Source organism: Zingiber officinale, chromosome 8A (genome assembly GCF_018446385.1).
Source record: "Zingiber officinale cultivar Zhangliang chromosome 8A, Zo_v1.1, whole genome shotgun sequence".
NCBI lineage: Eukaryota > Viridiplantae > Streptophyta > Magnoliopsida > Zingiberales > Zingiberaceae > Zingiber > Zingiber officinale.
In genome coordinates, this window is record NC_056000.1 from 109,380,972 (window position 1) to 109,402,479 (window position 21,508).

Consider the following 21,508-nt stretch of genomic DNA (forward strand, 5'->3'; position numbering starts at 1 on the left):
ATATAAAATAGAATATTTATCTGCGTAAAAAATAAAATTTTGAAGATTAAAGTTTTGATAATTTTTATTATTAAAAATTAATATTTTAGAAAAAAAATTATCCAAATGGAGATTTAAAAATTTTAACAAGAAATACTAGGAAAAAGTTTGCATGAAAAATATTTTTCTAAGTAAATAATTAATTTTACTAGAGAAAATAAATCAAGCAAATTCTTTTTTCTAGTATGCATAGAAATTAATTTATTGAGCTAGGCATGATTTTGACATCCAAAATAAATTATTTCCTACTAGATTAATAAAAAAATTTTGTGGTATATGATTTCTAAAGATTTTTTCTAATTTGACCCTTGTAAAATCTGAAATATCAAATAAGCCCTTTAAATTTTGAATTTCGAAGAATATTTAAATTTTCACATGCATAATCGTTCATCAATTTTTCTATTTGTGTTTTCAATTTTTCAATTTTTATTTTTAAATTATCATACATATTTAAGGGACATGAATTTGCTAAGTTTAATTTTAACCTAACATTATCTTTTTCTAATTTTGCCATATTTTTATACAACATTTTAATAAATGTAAAAGACTGCTTAGGAGATAGTGTGCATAGCTCACTTACCTCATAGTTTGTTCCTCCCCCTTAATCGCTACTTTCCTTTGAAAATTCTCCCTCTTCGTCAATGCTCATATTTGAACAACTTTCAGAGTTCCTCTGGTGGCTTGCTATTAGGGCTAATCCGACGTACTCTTCTAGTTCGGGGCAGTCGTCCTTAATGTACCCTTCTTCTTATTAGTTGTAGCATCGAACCTTCTTTTTGCTCCGAATGTGCTTTTTCATCTGTGACTTATTAAATTTATTAGATTTAATAAATTAATAAATTTTTTTACCATTAGGGTCACTTCTTCTTCATCGATTGATGCTTTAGAGTATTGTTCATCCTTTTGGGCTTTCAAGGCAAGGTTATCGTTCGACTTCTGGATTTCTTTGGGATTATGCACATCGAGTTTCGTGAAGTTCGAAAATTGAAAACATGTTTTCTAATGTACTTACCTCGAAGTGTTTAGAGAGGTAATATGCATCTATTAAGGATGATCATTCTGGAGTTCTCGGAAAAGCGTTGAGCGTGTACTAGATAGAATCATGATTCGTTACCGATTCTCCGAGATTGTTGAGTTGAGTGATGAGTTCTTTGATCCTTGATTGAAGTTGAGCTACCTTCTCTCCCTTGTTCATCCGGAGGTTCATTAGCTGGGTTCAGAGGATGCCCCATCTTGCTTACTTAGCTTTTGAAGTATCTTCATGTAGTTTCAGGAATTTCTCCTAGAGCTCTTTGGCGAAGTCATAGCTGTCGATCCGATTGACCTCTAAGGGCGGTAGAACGTTTAACAGATGGAATTCTGCTTTGTCGTTCGCTACGAAGTTAGCTTATTCTTTCTTTGTCCATGAGTACTCTTCTTTTTCAGCTCCTTGTTGGTCTTTGGGGATGATTCTTGTTTTAGTATTTTGTCTATGGATGATGATTCTTGTATCATAGTGTGATAATGCGGTGCAGGGTAGTTTTCGATAGTTAGCTAGGTTTGTTGATTAATTTCATTTATGCATGTTTAAGGTGATGCTTGTAGTGTAGAGTGATACTACGCTATAGGTTCATCATTGTTTGTTAGATAGAATTTCATTTATTACATTAGATTTAGAGAACAACCCCCAAAACAAAACTCCTTGGTTTGATTTTGTTTGAAAACAAACGTCCCGCCATTAGTTCCACATGAGAGACGACTCAGTCCTTTACTATACTACTTTAGTGTATGTTAAGGGGTTCGCTTGACATCAGACATCTGACAGGAAAACCTGGTGGGTCGAAGAGTCAAGTAGGTCTGCAGTGGTAAGTGGGTAAGCATTGGGGGAGAGAGTTTTAGTGAGTGCGAGTCCCAGTTAGGGACTATAAGCGCCGATCCAGCTTAGAGCCATTTTGGAATTCTAAGCTGAGACCATGACTAAATCCTAATCCTAGGAAGATAAAACTAATTAATAATTATTCTATTTATGTTATACTATTCTAATTTTGTGTTGCAGGGTATTTTACTACCACTTTAATGCAGGAAAACAAGGCTGTAAAAAGGGCTCTAGGGGCCTAAGCATGTCTAGGCGCCCGGAGGTACTCCAAGCACTCGGACAAGTGGATAGGCGCCTCGAACGATGTCATGAGGTGGAGCTCATTGGTTGGCCAACCCATATTAGTGTTCCGGGCACTTGGAGATAGATAAAGTTTGTGGATAAACTTTTGAAAAGGTGCAGCAACATCAGCACACTCCAGGTGCCCGAAGAGGAGCTCTAGGCATCCAGAATAGCCTATATAAGCAGCTCTGGCCAGCAACATCAAATCACCATGCTGCTTCGAAAAGATCTCTGAGATATCGAAAAGATGCACCGATGAGCGACGCCCGAATCTTCTATTTTTGTATTGTCGGTATACTTTTATTTCTTATAATTATACTTAATCTTTGTATTCATCATTCATGATTATAGTGATTTCCCAACGAAAGCACTCAAGTATTGCGAGCCTTGGAGTAGGAGTTGTCAAAAGCTCCGAATTAAGTAAAATTACTTATGTTAGCGCTCCGAATTACGATCCCACAAGTGGTGTTAGAGAAGGTTTGCTCTGAATTGGTGCAACCACCAGTCAAACAAGGGGGATTTTTATTTTTTTCTTTGGATTTCAGTTTTTCGAATATATTTGAATTGGTATAATTACCTCTTCGAATAAACTTTTTCATTTTAGTTTTACTCAAGTTGGTGCAACGCTACTTGAGTTTACTGTTGGTGCAATATCCCTCAGGTCAAGGTTGACCTGGGTAACCAAGCTGAGTCTTGGTTTGGGTTTAGATGTTTGACAATAAGATATTGATTGAAGAAGAGTCAAGTAGGTCAAGGTTGACTGGATACTTGACTGGGAAGTCCTAACTGGGATGTTAGGCAAAATGAAAGACCTAGTGAGTGAAGCTAGGCAGTATGAAAGTCCTGGTGAGTGAAGCCAGGCAGAAGAAAAGTCCTGGTGAGTGAAGTCAGGCAGAAGAAAAGTCCTAGTGAGTGAAGCTAGGCAGATGGAAATCCTGGTGAGTGAAGCCAGGTGGAAGTCCTAGTGAGTAAAGCTAGGCAGATGGAAATCCTGGTGAGTGAAGCCAGGTGAAAGTCCTAGTGAGTGAAGCTAGGCAGATGGAAATCCTGGTGAGTGAAGCCAGGTGAAAGTCCTAGTGAGTGAAGCTAGGCAGATGGAAAACCCTAGTGAGTGAAGCTAGGTGAAAGTCCTGGTGAGTGAAGCCGGGAAAATCCGGATGGATCGAGGATGATTGGACATCTGGTGTTGAGAAGTCGAGTAGGTCAAGGGATCTTGGCAGAGAAAAGTCCAAGTAGGTCGAAGGGATTGACTGCTTGGCACGAGAGAAAAGTCCAAGTGGGTCAAAGGGATGGACCGGACACTTGGTAAGGAGTCCTAGCAGTCAAGGGAGTGACTAGATGCTAGGCATGACATACCAACAGGTCGAGGTTGACCGGATGTTGGTTTGGGAGGTTTGGGACTTGGTTTTGGACAAAATCCAAGTCTGGATCGATCGATGGATCGATCCAGCTCTGATCGTCTGGATCGATCCAGCTGGACAGAATCGAGCAGCTCTGATTGATCCGTGGATCGATCAGAGGTCCCAATCGATCGATGGATCGATTGGGGGTTCCCGCGACTCACCGGATCGATCCGTGGATCGATCGAGGAAGCGCGATAGGCGCTGGATCGATCCGTGGATCGATCAAAGCCTCGATCGATTGGGAACATTCGAATCGATCGGGATCCGACCGTTGGCGTCGTTTATAGCTGCAGGCGTTCGATGGCTGCGGTAAGCTCTTCACGATTTCATCTCAGATCTTCGCCAGCTCCTCCACAGCACTCTCAAAGCTCGTGATCGCCAGTTCTTGAAGGTTCTTGGAAGCTCTCCGAGTCAAGAGGCGGATCAAAAGCAAGAAGAGAAGCTAGGGTTAGGGTTTTCTGCATTCATTGTAAGCTCTGTGCTTGTATTTTGTATCCTTTCCCTCTCTTCTTGTATTGAGTCTTGTAGGGCTTCTCCGCCCTTGGTAGTTACCATAAAGGAGAGTTTTATTTAGTGGAGGGTGTGTGTGTTGGTGTGGATCCTTGGATTAGTCACTTCTTGTGAGGTGGATACCAAGTAAAACCAACCGTGTTAGCGTTGTGTGTTTGTTTCTGTATTTTCCGCTGCACATCTTTGAAGGAACAAGCAACGCCGAGCAACGAGCGAACGCGACGAGCTATTCACCCCCCCTAGCTACTTTTGGTCCTAACAAGTGGTATCAGAGCAAGGTTGCTCTTCACCGGAATCACCGCCGGAAGGGGCAAACATATCAAGAAAAGCTAGAGGGTGAAGAAGTTGGAGCAAATTCTTCAAGTTCAAGATTCTATCAAGCTCAACTTCAAGATGCAATTCCAAGATGGACTTGGATTTGACACCAGGGTGGCTCCACCATATTCATCTACAAGCTTCGATTCTTGGAAATCAAGAATCGAAAATTTTCTTATGATGGAGATAGAGCAATGGTTTGCTCTCATGGAAGGTTTTGAAGCTCCCACAAATTCCAAGGGCAAAGTACTCAAAAGGAGCAAGTGGAGCAAAGACCAAATCCAAAGATGTGAGGTCAATGACAAAGTGACCAAGCTTTTGGTCAATTTATTGCCAAGCAACATCTTGGAACAAATTGGAGAGTTTGAAGATGCCAAGGAGCTTTGGAGCAAATTGGCAAGAATTCATGAGATCCCCTCCACTGTATCAAATCAAGGAGAATCCAAAGAGGGCGACTCATTGGATCAAGACCAAGAGGAGGACTCCGAGGTTGAGAGATGCTCAACCTCCGAAGAAGAGGAGATCCAAGAAGCTTCATCCTCAAGGGAATGCAACGAAGGGAACAAGGAGGGAGCATACTCCTTGTTTCATATTCAAGATGATGAAGCCTCCACCTCTAGGATTGAGGGGGAGCAATCCTTGGTGACGCCGGATCAAGAAGAAGCTTCTACATCCGGGTCAAGTGAAGAAGAAGAAGATGGTGCCACCTCCAAATTCAAGAAATATCAAATGGAGGAGCAAGTGTCATCCCTATACAAGAAGGTATAAATGTTTCAATTAAAAATAAAAATCATATAATATGTTTTGAGTGTAGGGAACATGGGCACTATAAGAGCAAGTGTCCCAACTTGGCCAAGAAGAAGGGCCAAGTGGCACAAAAGGGCAAGGAGAAGCCCAAGGAGACCATCCCCGGAATAAAAAGGAGCAAGGAGCACATTGTGTGTTTTTCTTGCAACCAAAAAGGGCATTACCGAAGTCAATGCCCCAAGGGGAAGAAGATGGTCAAGGCTCAAGGAGGCATTCGTCAAGGGGGAGCCTCCAAGGTAAAGAAGAAGGTAACATTTATTGAGCCTACCCCTTTACATTATGGTAAAAAGCATGATAGTTCTAACTTTTATCATTTTAATGCAATTTACCATAAGAATAGAAAGCATGAGGGCTTTAAGGAAAAACATGTGGCCCTACATGCCAAAACTACCCAACCTAAGGTTAGGAAGGTAGATAGACACTTGGGCAATAACTCTAAAGATTTTAGATACAAGCCCAAAAACAAATATGCTCATGAATCAAATGAAAAATCTAAAACTAAGGACTTAGTGATAGAAAATCAAGTCTTGAGGTCAAGACTTGATAAAATGGAAAAGACCCTAAAAAGGATGGAAAATATCCTATTAGGGCAAAATGAGCATAACCTAGGTTTAGGGGTACAAAAGTCATCCAATGGCCATAGAGGTTTGGGATACAAACCAAAGGCTAAGAAGGATGTGCCCTCTTACCATAGAGTTCCATATAGTTATGGAACAAACCCTAGGTCTAGTGGTCAAGCCAAAAATACTAGGGAAGTCATCTCTAAGAGTATTTTTGCAATAAATGTGACTAAGACTTCTAAGAAGTCTAAGAAAGTCACAAACAAGGTCACAAGAGAGGTTATCCCTAGAGTTGACCTAGAAAATGTGACCAAGGCTTCTAAGAAGCCCAACAAGGTCACTAGGAAGGTATCTAGGGAAGTTATCCCTAGTGAGTACCTAGAGCATCCAAGGAGCACCAATAGGTGTTGGGTTCCTAGGAGCATCTTCTCTACCCCATAGATGGGTTAGAGAGTGTCAACTCCGATTAGAAGGGAAGTTAACCCAACTTTGAGGAAATTGACACTCAAGGAGCATTTTCAAGGTTTTAGTTAACCTTTGAAAATGAAATGGACCTATTGATTACTCCTTGAAAGAGTAAAATGTGCCTAATGGTGGAAGAATTGATTTTAATCTTAAATGGCACATATTGGGAAATTCATAAGAACTATCAAGTTGGGTTTTTGGTATGTTCTTAGGCAATTTAAGGCAATCCGGGCCTTAAATTTAAAAGTGCTACTCTTGAGGAAAAATGGAATATGCCAACATTTGAGGACATGTTTATTTTCAATTGGCATACATTAAATCAAGGAAATTAGAAATGCCAAATTTAGGCTTTGGCATTCTCTTGTAGCACTTTAGGGCAATCTAGGTTTAAGGTGTAAGTTTAGCTAAGACTTTAAGGATACTTAGATAGTTAATCTAGGTATATTTTATTTATGCTAAAACTTGCCATGATTGTTTGCCCATCATATGACATGACATCATGTCTAGTTTTTGCATTCATGTTTTATCATGAAAAATCCAAAAATACCATGTCATGACATTCATACATCATGTAGTAATAGGATATTTTCTTTTGAAAATTATTTTCTTTTGATGTATGTCATAACATAATCATGCATTAAGTTTATTTCCTTGTAATTAAGGACAAATGGCATTTAACGACACTTATTGACAAGTGACATCCTAGGTGGATGTCTAATATTTCTAAAATGCCTAGATAAATATGCATGATCCCTAGATTAGGGCAAAAACCAAAATCTACATCTCACAAAGACTATAAGGTGACTTGTATGTGTTTTAGTGCATATTATATACTAGTGAGATGTTAGGATGATGAACAAAGCTCAAGATGTTGATTTAGTGCATTCTTTTGAGTTTTAGGTTCATCAAAACACATAGTTATGTGTTTTCCCATCATTGGGAAAGCTAATGTACAAGTCATGTGCATTATGCCCAAGGAACATGATGGGATATTGGTTTTGAAAAAGTTTTTAAAATGTTTTTGGAAAACCTTGGTGAAGGCTATCTTTTGATAGTAATCACCATTGAATAGTTAGACACAAACTTGAAGAAAAACACTAAAGTTTTTGCAAGTTTTCAAGTTTGTGTCAATCTTTGAAAATATGATGTATTTTCATAGAAAGCTATTTTTTCATGATTAAGTATGCCCTAAATAATGTCTACACGAAATTTCATAATTTTTGAATTTTTGTAGAATTTTCTAGGGGTTTCTGAAGTTGACTGAAATGGAATTTCAGCAACTATCAGAGCTCCGATCGATCCATGGATCGATTGGAGTTCTGAATCGATCCATGGATCGATTCAACGGCTTGCGGCGAAGCTGATTGGATCGATCGACCGATCGATCGGTGAATCGATCAGTGGATCGATTCAGCAAGGTTCAATCGATTAGAACCCAACTTCAATCGATCCAAGTTGCTGGTTTTGGCTGGGAAGGCCTGATTTCAGCATCTTTGAACCTATTTGAGTCTAGGTAACCATTCCAAACCCCTTAAATACATTTGTATACATACAAAGGGTGTTTTCATGTTGAAAACAAGGATGGATTGGCTAACGAAGACTAAGTAGAAGTTTAGATTGAGGTTGTCTCAAATATTGAACATTTAAACCTCAAAACTTCTAAAATTTGGGTTTCCTAATGTTTTAGGGATTCCAAGTCATTGTTGGTGCAATGACAGAAGTTACCACCATGTCTTTAGGGGGAGGGACTCTTTAAAGACATGAAAATTATTTTTTTTCATGAACCTTGGAAGGTGGTTAACCTTCTGTTGTGAACTTGCTCAAGGTTGAGCATTTAAACTTGAAATGGGGAGAAATGGGGAGTGGATATCCTCATTATTTCAAGTGGACACTCAAGTGGTAGATAATGCTCAAGGTTGGGTAGTTGTCTACATTGAGGGAGAAGTTAAGGATAAATGAAGGGTATGAGACCTTCATTATCGTGTTGATCACAACGAGTGATGTTGTGAACAACGATGAGCAACTCTTCAGGGGGAGAGTCTTCAACAAATGGATTTGTTGAAGTGTGCCCAGAATTGGAGCATAGGTTGATGTGTGTCCAACGATGGGTTGATGTGTGCCAATAGGGGGAGAATGTATGGTTAAGTTTAGGCTTTCATTACCTATGGGAAGGTCATAGGGGGAGAATGAAAGGACTCATGAAAGGGAGTAAGTTAGGCTTTCATTACCTAGAGGGAGTTTGCCCTCTTAGGGGGAGAATGAAGAGCTTAATTTATGCTTTCATTACCTAGTGACATGAAGAAGGAGGCTATGGGATTAACCTAACTTACATATGGGATTGTAAGTGTTATTGTGGTATTGTCGAACATCAAAAGGGAGATTGTTGGTGCATATCCCTCGGATCAAGGTTGACTGTAACCAAGTGAATCTTGGTTTGGGTTTAGATGTTTGACAATAAGATATTGATTGAAGAAGAGTCAGTAGGTCAAGGTTGATTGGATACTGGGAAGTCCTAACGAGATGTTAGGTAAAATGAAAGTCCCGGTGAGTGAAGCGAGGCGGAAGAAAAGTCCGGTGAGTGGAGGCGGAAGAAAAGTCTAGTGGTGAAGCTAGGCGGATGAAAATCCGGTGAGTGAAGCCGGGGAAGTCCTAGTGGTGAAGCTAGGCGGATGGAAATCCTGGTGAGTGAAGTGGTGAAAGTCCTAGTGAGTAAAGCTAGGCGGATGGAAATCCCGGTGAGTGAAGCCGGTGAAAGTCCTAGTGAGTGAAGCTAGGCGGATGGAAAACCCTAGTGAGTGAAGCTAGGTGAAAGTCCCCGTGAGTGAAGCGAGGCGAGGAAAATCCGGATGGATCGAGGATGATTGGACATCCGGTGTTGGGAGAATCAGTAGGTCGAAGGATTGGCGGATGCTTGGCAGAGAAAAGTCAAGTAGGTCGAGGATGACCGGATACTTGCAGAGAGAAAAGTCCAGTGGGTCAAAGGATTGACCGACACTTAAGGAGTCCTAGCAGTCGAGGGTGACTAGATGCTAGGCATGACATACCAACAGGTCAAGGTTGACCGGATGTTGGTTTGGGAGGTGTGAGACTTGGTTTTGGACAAAAATCAAGTGCTGGATCGATCAGTGGATCGATCCAGACCTGTCCCAGCGAACAGAGAGCCTCTGGATTGATCCGTGGATCGATCCAGAGGTCCCAATCGATCAGTGGATCGATTGGGACGCGGCTGCTTCGCGCGATAAGCGCTGGATCGATCCGTGGATCGATCCAGGCGTTTTCCCAGAGCACAGAGGCGCTCTGGATCGATCCGTGGATCGATCCAAAGCCTCCCCGATCGATTGGGAACATTCGAATCGATCGGGATCCGACCGTTGGCGTCGTTTATAGCTGCAGGCGTTCGATGGCTGCGGTAAGCTCTTCACGATTTCATCTCAGATCTTCGCCAGCTCCTCCACAGCACTATCAAAGCTCGTGATCGCCAGTTCTTGAAGGTTCTTGGAAGCTCTCCGAGTCAAGAGGCGGATCAAAGGCAAGAAGAGAAGCTAGGGTTAGGGTTTTTTGCATTCATTGTAAGCTCTGTGCTTGTATTTTGTATCCTTTCCCTCTCTTCTTGTATTGAGTCTTGTAGGGCTTCTCCGCCCTTGGTAGTTACCATAAAGGAGAGTTTTATTTAGTGAAGGGTGTGTGTGTTGGTGTGGATCCTTGGATTAGTCACCTCTTGTGAGGTGGATACCAAGTAAAACCAACCGTGTTAGCGTTGTGTGTTTGTTTCTGTATTTTCCGCTGCACATCTTTGAAGGAACAAGCAACGCCGAGCAACGAGCGAACGCGACGAGCTATTCACCCCCCCCCCCTCTAGCTACTTTTGGTCCTAACATTTACGTCTCATTTTTTTCTTTCTACCACACTATTTACCACAAGACAAAGTCTTGGAATCTCTGCAAATTTTCTTTCTAGTTTCTAAATCAAATGGCCCAAAGCGAACGGTTCAGCACTGCTTGCCCTACACTCTTCACTAGAGATGACTTTCCATATTGGAAAAGGAAATGAAAGTGTATCTCAAGATGGACATCAACCAATGGGTTCTCCATCCGACGCGATTACCAAGCACCTGTTGATGAAACAACCAAAGTACCTATTGATCCGGAGAATTGGAACCCTGACATGAAGAAGAAACCCTAGAATGACTCCAAAGAACTAAATATCCTCCGGTGCAAATTGATCAAGGAGGAGCTCAACCAAGTCGACCCATTTGAAAATGCAAAGGAACTTTAGGACAAGCTAATCGAACTGCACGAGGGCACTAGCAACACAAAGGTAATGGAAATAGATCTTCTCTTAAATTCCCTTTTCAATATTAAAATATAAGATGGAGAAATATTGATGCAACTTCATGCAAGGATCAAAGACATCCTCAACAGTCTGCACCTTATCGGCCACAAACTTCAAAATCGGGATGCCATAATGTATGCTCTGAATTCATTTCCCTGAAATGCACTGTGGGAATATATAATAGATGTCTATAAAGTTTCAAGGAATTTAAATATACTTAAATTAGATGAATTATTTTGTGAACTAGAGCTGCATGAATAAATTAACACCCAAAGGACCGAGAAAGGTGTAGCTTTTCTTACAAGTTCTACAAAACTAAGTAAAGAACAATGCCAAGCAAAAGGAAGAATCTGAATCTGACTTAGACTCAGATTCAGATGTAGAAGTGAAACCGGTGAACATGGTAGGGAGAATATTCACCAAAAAGAAGAAGAACTTCAACACAAAGGACTTTCAAAAGATGATCAAACCCAACATTAGCAAGTCAAGCATCACCTGCTTTGGACGCAACAAAAAGGAACACAACAAGCATGAGTGTCCAAACAATAAGGAAGATAAACCCAAGAACTTCAAGAAAAAGAAGGCATTCAAAGCGACTTGGGACAAGTAGTCTTTGGAAGAATCAGACAACGATGAATCAAAGCAATACAACTATCTTGCACTGATGGCAACTGGACCAGAATCAAAAAGAGATTCGGAACAAGATGAAGAATCAGAATATGAGTCGAGCCACAAGTCCACACTCATTTTTGAAGGTTCCATCGAGGTAAATACTACTCTCAGATTTTTTTTTTTTTTTAATTATTGCATGTCTAGATAGAAAATTAACTGGCGCTGAAAATTAAATAAACATACTTATTAAAGAAAATGAGGATCTAAAAGAATAACTTAAATCAAACCCTGAACCAAGTCCGCTTGAAGCTTCAACTCAAAGTATTAAACTTGAAGAAGAAAATTCAACACTGAAATATGAAATTGTAAACCTTAAAAGTTTACTAGAAAAATTTACAACAAGATCCAAAAATCTTAACCTTATTCTTGGGTCACAAAGGGCAGTTTATAATAAATACTCGGATATAAAAATGACTCGCTAGTGGGAAAATACTTAGTTGTTGTTGTTGTATATAAAAATGACTCGAATAAAATATTTACCTCATTCTTTTGCAAAACTAAAAACCAAGTCAAAGTTTGGGTACCTAAATCTTACTTGTTAAGACAAAATGGGCAACACAATTTGATGTACCCAAAAATGGAATTCATTATATTAAAACAATTAAATCCTTGAATAATTTCAATAAACCAAAGAAACTTATAAAACCAAACTATGATTACAAATCCAATCAAAAATTTAAAGCTTACAATCAAAACTATAACCAAACATATTTCAACTATAAAACAAATTGACACAAACTCAACTCAAAATACTATAATTCAAGGGGAGACTCCAAATAAATTAGCACCTCAAGAACATGAACCTTACCCAGTAAGGGTAATTAGGACTAGAAAAATTAGGGATCAATTTAACTTAGTAAACAGTACTAGAAAAGTTTGGAATGATAGTAGGTTAGGGAAGCTCTGTTTATGCATGTCTGGGAAGAATCATATGTGTTCGACCTGGTGCATTTGACCTAGTAAAACTAACTGAAGCTATCCCTTACCAATCTAAACTGGTTATACCAAAGTTTTATATTAAGTTCTTTGGATAAGACCATTTAAAAAATCTTGAAGCACATGGTTACTTTAATGATGTCCAGATGACTCATCACAGTCTAAAAATTTATTCAAATAATGCTTGCTTGATGGACCCGAAGTTAAACTTGAATCTAACGCAAGTTAAACCAACTCCTAAAAATTAACATAACTCATCTCACTAAATCATATGATACCTTTGCCTGAAAAATTAGATTGAGTGAGATGATTAAGTCAACTAAAATTAAAATTTAACTTAAACCAAACTAAATTCTGATTAAATTCAATTCAAATTAATCATGATATAAAAATTAATAATGACTCCTACTTGTAGGAATCCAAGTGGATATTGGATAGTGATTGCTCCAGACATATGACTGGAGATCACACCAAATTCACTCAATTAAAATATAAGAACTTAGGAACTGTTGCCTTTGGAAATAATGACAAATTTAAGGTAATTGGGATAGGTAATATTGAATTCGAATATGTTTTTGTTATTAAAAAGGTATTACTTGTTGATGATTTTAAATTTAACTTACTTAGCATCAACCAATTATATGATTTTGGTTATAAGGTTAAGTTCTTATCCTTTGAATACTTGATTAAATACACAGACAACCCTAACATAAGACTTAAAGGGTTTAGAAGGGACAATATCTATGCAATCAACTTAAACAGCTCTTCACTTAAGTATCACTTGACACGAAAAGAGGAAAACTAGCTATGACATAGAAGACCGTCCCACACTCACTTTTGAAACCTCACCAAACTAAATAGTTTAGTTAGAGGACTATCAAAAATACTCAACTTAGATTCAACAATTTGTAATGCTTGTCAACAAGGAAAATAGACCAAATCAATCCATAAACCGATTAATCTAAATTTATTAACTTACAAAGAAGACTGGGAATGTGCACGATAGACCATGACTCTTATTATCAAATAAATTTTCAAGTGATTTACAAATTCTAGGATACTCTTATTTTTATTCTTTTAAAAATTCTCATTTCTCTAGTGTTTCAAAATTTATTTTCAAAATTCTAGGATACTTGTAGGTCAAAATTTATTGATCTTTTTGAACCAGGTTTCAAAATGAGCCCAGACTTCATTTCACTTAAGTAAACGATGACAGCATAAATATACCACAACAGCATAAATAAGCAATAACCATATGTAAACAACAGCAACCAAAACAAGTATAATAACAGCGTATGCACGAATGGTCACCCCGCCCACCTCTCTGCACCACGACACTGTATGATCGAGAGACCGGATCGATGACAACTGAATCACTCAAAGACCGCCACTACTCACGAGTTACTGAGTGGATAGGTGCTGAGTAGTTAACTAGTCACATAGCGAAGGGGGTCCCCGTTGTTCGCAACTCCAGCTACCACTATGATGAATGACCGAGTGCGGCACGACATGACAAGCCACATCTGCTCCAGTTACCACTCTCTCGAGTGGCCGAGCACGCGACCCTGGTTAACGACTCTCTCGACCACAAGGAAGAATTTGTCGTTAACATATATGCAATGATATGATGCGCAACATACAACAGTTATCATACAGATATAAGCAGAAATTAGATATGCTATATGAAGCCAACATGCTCAATACAGAATATAAATAAACAACAATCAAAACATGCAAACATGGTATCTAGTATCTGCTATGTATCATGGATAATAACGAGAGACTATATAGATATGGAAACGAATATATCAAAGATCGAGTGGAAGTATCAAGCGCAGAAAAATAAGAGTGAAGTCAAGGTAAAAACAATTTCTTATTCAAAATAGTTCACGTACCAAGTTCAAAGAACTACATAATCAAAGTAAGAAGTACCCGCCTTAAATGTAGATCGTGCCAAATACAATCCCACGTCGAGACACTCGTCTCGAATCAAAGTCCTGCTCATAGCATATGCAGTATAGCTAAGTTTTATCATAAACCAAATAGTTAAATCTAATCCTAATCTGATTAGGAAATTGTACTCTAATTCTATTTAATGATCCAACACTTCTTTCACAACTAATCCCCTTATGATTTAAACCAATTAAATCTTAATTAACAAATGGTTCGCATTACCTTTTTCCTTCTTCAACAGCCTGTGGTGACCACGAATTCAACAAAGATGACTGTCCTCTATCGACGGTGTGGTGTCCGGAACCAAGTGTAGCCATTGCCTCCCAAACAAACATCCCAAATCAACACTATGTAAGTGATCAAATGCCCAAATCCAATACTAGGTTTAATCACTTACCTCCAAGATCACTGCAGGACAATAACGGATTTCAAGATCTCCATCAAAATCTGATACAACTTCATATCCACCAACCCATCACATAATTGAAATCAAATCTCCATACATTGCTTACCTTAATTTGGTTGCTCCACTATTATCTCACGGCTAAAGATCTTGCTGCCGGAAATGGTGGCCCAAGCTATGGATTGCGCACGCACCGTGATAATCGAAAAAAGACAAAGGTGTTGCCCTCTAAATCAATTAACCCCAAATCAAAATTCCAGAATTGCACACCACCAACTATGCTAGAATTAAACTTGTTACCTCTACAGCAGAATGTGTAGAAGAGATCAACAATCCATTCATCAGACACAACGTTGGCGCCCTAAGGAAGCAGATCGACGACGTACAAACTTAGGTGATCATTAGATCCTCTAGCTACTTAGCCAACGATGGCTAGATGCTGTCGAGATTTGGTGGCGCTATATCTTCGGAGACGTGTGGGCGACAACAGCTAGGGAGAAAGGGAAAATCGGTGGATTGAAGCTAGGGCAGAGGGAAGGCAATGGCGATGTCGAGCGCATATTGGACTCGATCGGCGACTTCCAGCAGATATCCAGCATGCTCGGCCGGTTGTGAATCAACGACTAGGGTTCGATTGAAGAGGTGGAATCGGATGCGACGAAGTGCCCTCATAGCTCCCCTTCCCATCGGCAATGACATCAAAGCAATGAGAAAGGGCGGCAGTGACTCCTTGCTTCTGGTCGGAGACGATGGTGGCAGATCTGGAAGAGAAGAGTGCGTCGGCTTGGCTTGGGGAGAAGAGGTTCAGCGAGGGCAGAGGAGGTGGCGTCGCAAGGTACTGGCTTGGGAAAGGAAGTGGTAGGCTGGTGCTCGTGGGGTGAAGGCTTGAGGAAGAAGAAGCTCGGTGCCGTGTGGAGAGGAGAGGCCGCGAGAGGGTGAGGGCTTAGGAAGAGGAGATCGGCAGGTGAATGGGAAAGATAGGGTTCGACAATTATAAGTTTATAACTTAAGAAATTTTAAATTAAACCTAGATCAGTTTCTCAATCAACTCCTATCTTCGGATATTCCAAACAGGTTTTATCCTATCCCAATCGATCCATCCCCTTAAAACGTATCATATGATCTCCGATTAAACTCAGAAAAATTTCTAAAAATTTTAAAAAATTTCAATAAGATTAATTGTCAAATAACTTTATTATTTAATTATTATTTAGATATCGCATTTTACAAATAATCAAAAAAAGCAAGAGGAAGAACTTAAACCTTCCGGTTACTAAAAAAACGATTCGACCAACAAATCTTTCATTGCTTTTTAAGAATTGAAAAGAGGAAAGAAGAGAAAAAGGGTTCTTCAATCAGTTTGCAAGAAGAATTAGAGTGAGAGGATTATATTGGGTCAATTTATATTACTATATAATAGATTTTTTTCTTCAAAATTATAGGCATCCAAAAAAAAAAAGGACATGAATTGGATGACCCTTTTACCTTCTAATAGAGACGACCCTGATTATATAGATAAATAAATACATTTAAATTCAATAAAACCTTTTGATCCTCTAAATTTGGATTATACATCCAACCGGGGCTATAGTACAACGATTAGACCTTCTAATTGGTTAACTAGATATTTAAGGTTCGAATCCCAAGTACAGTATACTACAAGAATTTTTCTCTAGTGGGACGACAAACCTAAGAATGTTGGACACTTGAATGAACCTCCGTGAGCGCTTCTTAATTTACTTTGGTGGCCGGTGGAAAACTTTTATGGGTCTGGGTCGGTTATCTTTAGGATTAGTTAGTTCGAAGAGTGAATATTTAGATTACAAAAAAAAGTAATTAATATCGCCCTCATGGCACTGTGCGATGGTAAGAGACAAGGATGATTCTCATGCAATGAGGGTTTGAATTTTATATTAGGCATTTCTGAATGTCCGTAGAGTTCAAACCACTGGCGATGCTACAGTGCCATATCAAAATCCACCTGTATTTCTCAAATTTACTTGGTGGTTAATTTGTGGGGTCGGACCATCAACCTCTAAGATTAGTCGGATCACAAGAGATGTATATCTCGATTAACAAAAAAAAAGTAATTAATATTTTCCTAATGGATGTGATGCCGTGGTAAAAAACTTAGGAAAATAAATAAGAGAATCATAATTCAAATCTTAATAGGGACAAATATTCTAAAGGTCAACCTTTAAAAATATATAAACCATGCTCTAGATTTATTCGATAGGTGAATTAGAAAAAAGATGATCTACCTTCACAATTAATTAGGTGAAACTTAGATACCTAGATTATTATGATTTTTTAAAAAAAGTAATTTGCGATAAGATTACAAAATCTTCACATCCAAACCAAAATATCTAATAAATCTTTAAAAATTATGATTATGTTTGGATTTCACTAAAAAATTTTAAATCATTAATATTTTTACTAATTCTTTTGGCACTCCCGTTACAAATTTTATTTCCATTATAAATAAAGTTGGTAATTTTGTTGAGGATTGACGGTAATGATTTGTCATATCAATTTAGTATTATTTGCAAAGCAAAAAAATAATAATTAACTATAAATTTGTCTCATTCTTCCTAAAATTATCCAGTGAATAGTAATGGGAAGGACGGCCTGACGGACGAGGTTAGAGAAGATAATTATCCGTGCAGATATGGTCGATCTGAAGTAAAAGTTCTCTATTTTTTTTTCCATGCCAGTCCTACATCAAAGTAAATGAATGGAGATACAATAAGATTGAACTGACTTTTGGAGATTGTCTATATGCTTAACAATCTCAGGATCCCTAGATAGCTTGCTCGATTTCTTGATTTACAGAAATTCAAGGAAGAAAAATCCTAACGGGGTAAGGTGGGAATTCAGCTTTTCATTTCCACCACATTTAGTTATGACAGTGTGACTGGTGTTGTTGAATATCCATGATCAACTTCATGTACCCATTAAGATGGTTTTGGATTGAAAAGTTGAGTACTATTTCCAAAATAAATTGGTTTATAAGTAGATATTTCAGAATTTTGAAAGGAGTTTTCATGGCGTATACTATTGGTTCACTGCACAAAAATATGTAAAAGCCATATGTGATCAATATCAAATAAAAATAAAAAAAATGAATAGGTACATTCATAAAAATTGACTAACATATATATTGAATAATGTATATTAAGCAATCTATCTGATTCATAATTTCACATTAAGTTCTTGATAATTGACAGGACCAAACCTTTTTTTCCCCCTTTTTACCTCGTAATGGTCCATCCAGGCCGCCAACATCGCCTAAAGTTGCATTTGTAATGTGGTCCATTGTCTAAAATACCTTGGTGGCCACATTTTAACATACTAATAAATATGCTGTTAGAATGTCCTCTCCATCTTTGTCTATTGTTGTTGCTTCACAAAACCGCATAAATCTCTTACTTTATTTAGGTTATATGCTTACTTGGAGGGGAGGGAACTAGAGGGGAGGTAGGTGGACGAGCGAGTGGAAGAAAGACAAAATAAAAGATTTAAAAACTTCATTACTTGGGATAATGATACCAGAGGAAGAATTCTTTACTTTGAATCCCTTTTGTTGATTCCTTAGTTGCGATGATGTTGCACGATGAATGAAATTTGAGTTTCAGGTGGGAGATGTCATGAGTGGCAATTGGCAAGAGTTTATTGGTTTATTTGTGTTATTTTGGGTAAGGAGAGGAGTGGATTAGACATTTTTGTAACTATTTCCCCATTTTCACTTTTGTTTTCTTTGATTTTGAGCAGAAGGGATGGGATTTAGGATCCCTCAGGAGACCAAGATTTTTTCCTTCTTCTGTTTATAATCCAAGTAATCAAGGAACAAAATTGAAATGCCATCCTCTTCCATGGATGTGTTGCTTTATGACTTTTGTTTTCCTTTACAGGAGTGTGTTATCTCTCATTTTAATTTAAATTTGTGAATTTAAATCATAGGTTGCTAAATTGAGAATTAGCATAAATAACCTGAAACATATGTTGCTAAACTTGAGAACTAGCAAAACCTTTACAGATGCTACCTTTCATATTATTGATGTTTTGTTCTGATGGCTAGGAGTACGCTGACTGTTGCTATGACAAACCTGGCCTGGATAATGTCACCTCCTTTGCCATCAATCTTGGAAGAACTCTGTTGTAATTGGTCTCATGGAGTTTGGCTGACTCTGAACAGAATTCATATCTTGGAAAATTATTAGGACTCATGATGTGATCCGAGGAGAAGGAAGCAAGGCATGGTTCTTCATCAATGTACTATCTGTGCACTCGGTAAATTATCAACTTCTTCTCTCTCTATTTTCAGTTTTTATTTATTTAAATCTGCTTCATCTACTTTTCTTAAAAGTATTTTGGTTATGAAAGCTATCATCAGCATGAAAATTAAATCATTAAATGCGTGTACCCATCAATCATATTATTTCAAGAATGTTTTGGAAATCTATAAAGATTAAGGATTTGAATACTTGGGACCTGCTTAACTGGCAGTGTGGTCCTCATTAAGTAATCACAGACTGGAAAATTAACTCAAAGAAGAGAGTAATTTTCAGGAAGATGCATGACTGTCTAGTTGTCTGTTATAAATTCAAACTTCCAGTAATATAGATAGCAAATAGAAAGTTGAATCTCCACAGGAGCTAGGTGTTTCTAAATTTACAATCCTAATCAGTCAAGGCCAGTGAGTGTGGTACATTTGTTAGCTAGCAGCTTTATTCTAGGTCAAAAACTGAATGGTGCTTGACATCAGTAGCCATATATAATGATCACGATCTGTCGCAGGCACTAATAAATGGGAATTATAGTGAAAGGCAAACCGCATGCCCATGGAATCTATTTTCTTGTTGGACCGCCCGGAAAAAAGAATCTCATTTTACTCTTTTAAATATTCAGCATGTTTTTTTTATCCATTCATCGAATGATGATTACCAAGAATGCTCTTAACTCCCATAATACCATGTCTATCAGTACCCTTATTTCCTAATAGTAAAACTATTATACTATGACTAGAACTACCTATTTGATAAATTAAAGCACCAACTCGAAAGTCTAGTGAAGAAAATATCATCTCTTCTAATAATTCTTTAATGGTTTAAATTGCTCTTGTTCCTAATTGTAAACATGTTAGTTTTACAATGAATAGCCATTCATTAAAATAGGACATCAAGCATTAACTCTTTTGAAGAATGGAAGTTGTTCGTCAGTTAAAACACAAAGAAAACAGGAAGAAAATATATTTTGTGGAGTAGCAAGGGATTATTTGCATTTGAGGGTCCAGAATGCTTCAATTAGCTAACTGGGGTTAGAGAAGCGGTCCAAAACTTTGTCTCACAACTATTGAACTTTTAGCATTTTATCAAACGGCGCACCTAACTAAATTGTATACCCAAAGTTGCATCCTAGGGCACAAATGTTTCCTAAATGTTTCTTCGTCCAATCCAGTTCATCCGACACATTTCTACCCAACCAATAGCCAATTGGATGTGTGATTCTAATCAACTGTTGACCATCAAATACTTTTAGCTAAGAGTATATGATCCTATAGGGCTCAAAAATAAAGAACTAAAGGAACTACTAGGGTTATAATGAGACCGACTTTTGTGATCCTCTTATCCACCACTGTTACCATATCTGCATTTATATGCCCAACAAGTGCTCCTAGAGCTTCACTTTAATCCAACTTTGATCTCCTCAAATGCTCAGTCAAAATTGCATCCATCCCTCTTACACTCTTGTCACTTGATCACCTCTGGTTCACTGGAAGCTAAGTGGTCTTTTTCTTTCATGGATACGCCGGTGGATTGATTAATTGCTTTGCTGCGGTGGGCGGTTAAGTCGTTAGATTGCCCATCATATTTATTACGTCTGCTCGGTTGCTTTCCAGCTGTTATGTTAAACAGCTCCTGCAATTTCGGCGTAGTTCATTGCTGCAAGCTATCTGACGACAGTTTGTCCTCTTTGTTGTCCTCCCGTTATGTTTGTTTGGCTTTAGCAATTAGTTCTTTTGCATCTAACTTTGCTTTGTGATTCCTACGTGATATCTCCTCTAGGTTCACTCGGTTAAAAGAAACAGTTAATACCTACTTGTTTTCATGTGTACAACTATAGGACATATTATACTTATTTGGCGCCCTTTTCCGGTAGCTATGGTACAGTAGAAGGGTGTTAAATTGTCATTCAGATATCCATAGTTCGATTTCCAGTTATGACATATTTGTAAAGATTATTTTTCTAAATGAGATATGTAATCATGGGATACTGAACTTATGGATCGTTTGTCGTAGAGCTTTCTGATTTTTTTTCTAATAATCAATAAAAATTTTACGTGGAGCAAAATTGGTCGTTCAAATTCAACGTTACCTTGTTCCTCGGTTCCTCATGCACTACTATTTCATACTTAGATAAGAGAGCCCAAGTATAATGATATAAATTAAAAAAATATAATTTTAAATAAAACACAACATCTTTTAAGTGTGAGCGCGCGCCGGTTGCCCAGGTTCAGTATTGCCTACTTTATCATTTTTTTTAATGAATGGAAGACCATGTTAGAGGCTGGATTAAAGAGATTAAGTGCGGAGCTAATATAATTAATGGTTTGTATTGATCTACACTTTGATTCGGAAAGAGATTTTCACACAACTTTGTCTAAAATCTCTTCGGATAATTTCCCAAAAGTTAAATCTTTCTGGCCTACATTAACTCTTTGAACTGCAAACTTGAAGACGATATTAAGATCTAGTCTACGTCAACTTGCAAGCTGTATGGTGTACTATTGAGATGGCAGACTTATGGAGCTCCATATCCTACCTAAATGATTTGTGGGAAATTAATTATCCATGTGGTGCAACTCTACCACGTGTCGACTCGGCTACGTCCGTGAGCACATTAGATTAACCTGGCCTTATTAATGCCTATCCATAATCAAATCAAATTGTACGATGGTTAAAGCTATTATTTCAAT

General features: G+C 38.1%; 1 long non-coding RNA gene across 1 annotated transcript; it reads right to left on the bottom strand.

Moving 5' to 3' along the window:
• Window positions 1–14,024: 14,024 nt before the first annotated feature.
• LOC122009928 lies at window positions 14,025–15,521 on the bottom strand. Its single transcript, XR_006119708.1, has 4 exons — window positions 14,833–15,521; window positions 14,527–14,760; window positions 14,352–14,449; window positions 14,025–14,173 (listed from the first exon to the last, which is right to left on the bottom strand). It is a non-coding gene; the product is annotated as an uncharacterized LOC122009928 (long non-coding RNA).
• Window positions 15,522–21,508: the final 5,987 nt, after the last annotated feature.